The sequence below is a fragment of the Orbicella faveolata genome, unplaced genomic scaffold, assembly GCF_042242905.1.
Source record: "Orbicella faveolata isolate gen_17 unplaced genomic scaffold, um_ofav_v1 contig_36, whole genome shotgun sequence".
Taxonomy (NCBI): domain Eukaryota; kingdom Metazoa; phylum Cnidaria; class Anthozoa; order Scleractinia; family Merulinidae; genus Orbicella; species Orbicella faveolata.
In genome coordinates this window covers 10,027,087-10,032,500 of record NW_028301565.1, presented here as the reverse complement: position 1 = coordinate 10,032,500, position 5,414 = coordinate 10,027,087, and the positions used below count along the sequence as shown (strand labels likewise).

At 40.2% G+C, this 5,414-nt stretch overlaps 1 protein-coding gene across 2 annotated transcripts in view; it reads right to left on the bottom strand.

The window, feature by feature from the left end:
- The window catches only part of LOC110051603 (uncharacterized), a 12,328-nt gene extending 7,009 nt beyond the window's left edge, over positions 1 to 5,319 (bottom strand). The window contains exon 1 of one of the 2 annotated variants that reach the window (XM_089275199.1): positions 4,906 to 5,319. The gene's annotated coding sequence lies outside the window, so the exon portion shown is untranslated. Of the gene's footprint in view, positions 1 to 4,459; positions 4,867 to 4,905 lie in introns of those variants that run through there. The other variant, XM_089275198.1, reaches the window with a different exon arrangement.
- Between the last annotated feature and the right edge of the window lie 95 nt (positions 5,320 to 5,414).

The following is a 5,414-nucleotide window of genomic DNA, read 5'->3' as shown; positions in this document are numbered from 1 at the left end:
ACTCAGTTCTTGCGAATTAAACCTGTAATAAAAAAAATTTTCAGATGTCGAAAACTGTCGAAATTGCTGAAAAATTTCGCGAGAGTAAATGTTTACAACGTGCCATAGTGTTCGATTGGGTTGGAAAGTCGAACGCCATCGAACTCTCACACAATTTGCTTTGGTTCGAGTATGTTTGATTGTTGAACTCAATCGAATCCAGCCGTTCGAACAGTCGAGTTGTTACGTGAAATGATGTTATTGTGTTAACGGTTCCAAGGTTCCCTACTCCCAAGACTGGAAAGAAACCTGGAAAGCGATAATTGCCTAAAATCTCGTTTAAAAATCAGCAGAAAACAAGGAAACAAGGCATCGAGGAAACTCTTAAACAGGAAGGCATGCTACCCTCGTTTTACCGGAGGTATGTGGACGACACCCTTACTACAATACGGGTTAGAGTAACCGCTGACCGTTTTCTACACACCTTAAGCCATTGACATTTTTTGATCAAATCAATTATGACGATCGAACATGACGAATCGCTCCCCTTTCTGGGTATGGAAGCCTCACCCGAGCCCCTAAGATCGAGTCCAAAGTTTATATCAAGCCCACGGACCAACAAAGGCCTAATACTCCAATATCAGAGCCACGTAACCTGCGCGTAGATGATGGGTTCACCATGCTTGACCGTACATACTGATTATCTTCTGATTGGTCACATTTCCACGAAGAATGTGCCCGGCCGAGAGAAGTGTTGACTTGACTAGCACGGCCATAAAAACCACATCGACACTAAGGTATCCGACTAACAGCCCTATCCATCATCACAAGGCTGTTCAGTCATCCTACCGTTTAAAGATCAGAGTTCCGCAAAAGATGTGAGACAGCAACTTAGTAATCTAACTTTAAAAGTAAGAAACAATGCGTAGTATTTGAATTTAAATTTAACCTGTGTGATGCAGGATGTGCGAGGACGGACACAAAAGAAACTATCGTCCTCCATTTACAAACACTACCATCTCGAACATAATGGTGAGATACCAGTCTTGAGGTTAGAAAAACAATGAAGCAAGGCTATAACTACGTAAAAAACTTAACGCGACAGCAACACGATGGATTCCGAACTAAAAGCCAAGAATTGCAACTGTGGACAGCTGTACATGTTTCGACCTGCCTTGGGTGTCCAAGGTGCTTCAGCCTTGCTTCATTGCTTTTGGCTGATCAAATCTTTTACAGACCCTACGTATACCAGCAGCATTTTCGCTTACGGTCCCTTGCATCATTTGTCTTAGGTTTAGATCAGTTTGAAATTTGATTAGATGCTCAGCATCATGGCGACACTGAAACATCTAGCAATATAAACTTGTATGTCTTTGCTTTACTAAAATTGCATCTCCTAATGCCGTAATGAACTACATGTAGCCCAGACACAACAGACTGCCGCGATGTTGAGCGCGAAAGACGTCAGAACAAGACTTCAATATTTTTTTGTTCTTGGTGTGAAGTTTATTTAATACGTAAGGGCAAAGGATGGTTGCATTGTCAGTTTTAGCTAGTTTTCAATATTTTATTTTTAGAATATATATCTTCCGGGACACATTCGACTATTTTTACCTGTTATTTCATATCCAGTCCGCGCAAATAGAATAATACCCAGACGCGCGTAATTATTTTTGGACTTTTTGAGTTGATTGACGTTGCGAGACGAGTTTTAATTTCCATTTAATTCAGTTTCACAAATTTTTCTCGATCATGCCAGTTTCAGAATTTCTCTTCGACGTAAATTATTTTCTTTTGAGCGTGTACGTGTGCTATTGATTAACGCCTGTCATAATTATTCGCATACTTTTATAGTTATCAACTTTCCATACCTGGCGGATAGAAGCATACACTAATGAGGGACTTTTCCCTTTTCCCGGCATGCCCTTTGGACGGCCCTATGTGGCGCGCCGTTTGTTTCAAAATTATTTTTTAGCTGTTTATATCATTGCATAAGAACCGTAATACCTCCGTTCAGGGTCCTCCTTATCCACTTCTTTCTTTTTATATTCGATCTCTTCTTAGTGTACTTGATATTCAATCAGTTGTACGCGTGAATGTTTCAGTAGTGCTTTACATTCGACCAGTTATTTGTTTCATTCGTTTACTCGAATGCGTTCATTTTCTCCTCAGTTGTGCTGGACATTCGAATCAGTTGTAAGCGTGACTTCTTTGATGACTTGTGCTTGCTTGCTATTCGATCAATCGAAGGCGTGACTTTTTCTATCAGTTGTGCTTTTTCGATCAGTTGTCTGTTTTTCGATCAGATGTAGACGTGACTTTTTCGATCATTTCTGCTTGATATTCCATCAGTTAATTGTGTGTTTTTTGATCAGTTGTGTGCGTGACTGCGCAGATCAGAAGACGCGGAGAAGGAGGACCGTGATCATGAGTTTACCGAATGAGTGGCCGATATTTTTTAATTTAGTTGATGACTTTCTTCATGAATGTGAAAGTCGAATTCATGAATGTGAAAGTCAGGATTACCGTGTTTTGGAAGGTCTCCTTGAACGTCTTCAAAGTGTACGCAGTGGATGTAAACGAGTCGCCAACTCGCTAGGATTTACTGCTCAGAATTCTGCTTCCTGCTGGATTGGAAACGATTTGGGAGATCAAAATTCTCTCTGAATCTCTGCAGGGAGTTATTAATTGTGTCGAGAAAAAGCTATATGATATCGATTCTTCCTCTTATGTGTCTTCATGGCTTCCCGAAGCCCTCGTTCATCGATCTGGTTTAGTTGGCAGATCACGGCTCGTAGTGAATATTGTCCAAGTAAAATTTCTGCGGTCTTGGCGCTTTTCGTGGACAAGAATTGCTTATACTCTTTGTATTTCAAGGACCACTCTGTGGAGACGTCTCAAAGAAGCTGGCACCGACAGCCGATTTCTCGAAGACGGCAATGTTGAAGTGACAGTTCCAGAGATCAACGTTCCCTTAATAGCCGAAGAAATGCAAACATTAAAAGAAAATGTCAATCCCCTCGACCAAAGTTCAGATTACGGCACAGAACGGCACGTTTCGTAGCCGAACAAATCGAAGAACGGTAGCAAAGTTTAGAAGACTTGCGCTTATTTTGCTCTCCATTTACTCGCCCCATGTAACAAAGCCCGCAAAGGTTTAGTGCTCCAGATTCTAACCCTCTAAATCCTGAGTGAATTTGAATAACCCTTAGTTATTATGAATTCTTCCAAGGTTCTTTGTACTCATGTTGAACGAGATGTTATCCAAAGGCTTAATTGATTATTCAAACTGCTTATGTCGAGTCTTTTCTATGTTCAGTTTGAGCCCGGGCTGGGGTTGGGGGTGGAGGATGGGGAGTGTAGAACTATATCTGGAACTATATCTGTAGTAACGCTTAGAACTGATACAAAAACAGACAACTGATCAAATAGCAAGCACAACTGATCGAAAAAGTCATGCTTACAACTGATTGAAAAACAGACAACTGATCGAATAAGTCACGCTTACAACTGATCGAAAAACAGACAACTGATCGAATATCAAGCACAACTGATCGAAAAAGTCACGCTTACAACTGATTGAAAAACAGACGACTGATCGAATAGCAATCACAGCTGATCAAAAAAGTCACGCTTAGAACTGACCGAAAAACAGACAGCTGATCGAATATCAAGCACAACTGACAGAATAAGTCACACTTACGACTGATTCCAATGTCCAGCACAACTGATGACAAAATCAACGCATTCAAGTAATCGAATGAAAAAAATAACTGATCGAATATAAAGCACAACTGATTGAATATCAAGTACACTAACAAGAGATCGAATTTAAAAAGAAAGAAATGGATAAAGAGGACACTGAACGGAGGGCTTATGCAATGATTATGTGACTAAACAACACGTATGACAATCGACAGTTAAAAAATAATTTTGAAACAAATGGCGCGCCATAGCCCTGAGTAAACCAAGCTCGATTGTTTCAAACAATGTTCGAGAGTTCCTTTGCATGGAATTTAGCCCTGAGCCGAAATCACGAAATAAAGCTCACGAAACTATATCTGGGGTTGCTTTCTATCACTACGTTGTATTTCTAGGTTATTTGAGGTTCTGGTCAATATATTCTTCCGGTCTATTTACAGCTTCTGTATACATGTATAAATACATTACAGCCGGATACATTGGCCAATAAATCGCTCAGATTACCAAGAAACATATCGTAGTGATAAAAAGCAGTACCAAATACAATTTCGTGAATCTATTTGGGAATTTCGACATCAGGTTTATCGGCAGAAAGTCTCAACTGAAATCTAAATTCCGTGCAAACGTTTAATAATTCAGTCCCAAAATTACATCTTGTGCACAAAAGCAAGCGTCGTTTCGTCACAATGCCGACAGTTGAGACAGTTGTATGGCATTCGAACGTTTAATAAAGGATACATTTGACGTACTTTCAATAAAATAAGGACAATGTACTCGCCTTGGCTGTTTCCCGGTGCCGTTTTGATCTATCACGAGTCCATTGGGACGTGAATCAATGGAATCAATGGAATCAATGCGTGAAGGGACTTTTCCCTATCCCGGCATGCTCGCTGAACCGTTCTTCCTTGTCAACTCATGAGCGATCTAATCACTATGTACCTTTACGTTTGCGATTTGGTGGTTGTTCGACATTATAACCTACACTGGAAACAAGCATTGGTAATTTTAATTAAGTATATTCAATCGCACGGTCTGTGTTAACCGATTTGCATGTGTATGTCCACTGAGCTTAACCGTCAAATGCTACAGTCAGGCAAATTCTCAGCACAAAAGCAAGCGTCATTTCGTCACAATGCCGACAGTTGAGACAGTTGTATGGCATTCGAACGTTTAATAAAGGATACATTTGACGTACTTTCAATAAAATAAGGACAATGTACTCGCCTTGGCTGTTTCCCGGTGCCGTTTTGATATATCACGGGAGACGAAAGTCATTGTGACAAGTGTTAGAGAGAAAGTACTTTCTCTCGTATAAGTGGCCCTATTTTAGCTTAAAATAGGGATTTTCCCTATCCCAATATGCAAGTTGAACCGGTCTTAGTAGTCGAGATTGCGATTTTCCACACAAGCTCTTTTATTGTTAAAATGTCATTATTAAATATGCAAATATTCTGCTTGGGTTTATACCTTTTATGTGACCTACGGCAAAACTGGTGTTGCGTAACAATGTAGAATTCGAGCGCTCCACAAGACAGTTTTATGAAGTTGGACATCAGAAACGTGGAATTCAAACGCTTAATAACGAATTAATTTGACCTGCTTGAAAAAAAAAAGACATTAAAATCGCCTGATCTGTTTTCCGGTGCTATTTTGATCTATCACGAGTTTATTGTGACGTGAATCAATGGACGCGTGAAGGGATTTTTCCCTATCCCGGCATGCTCGTTGAACCG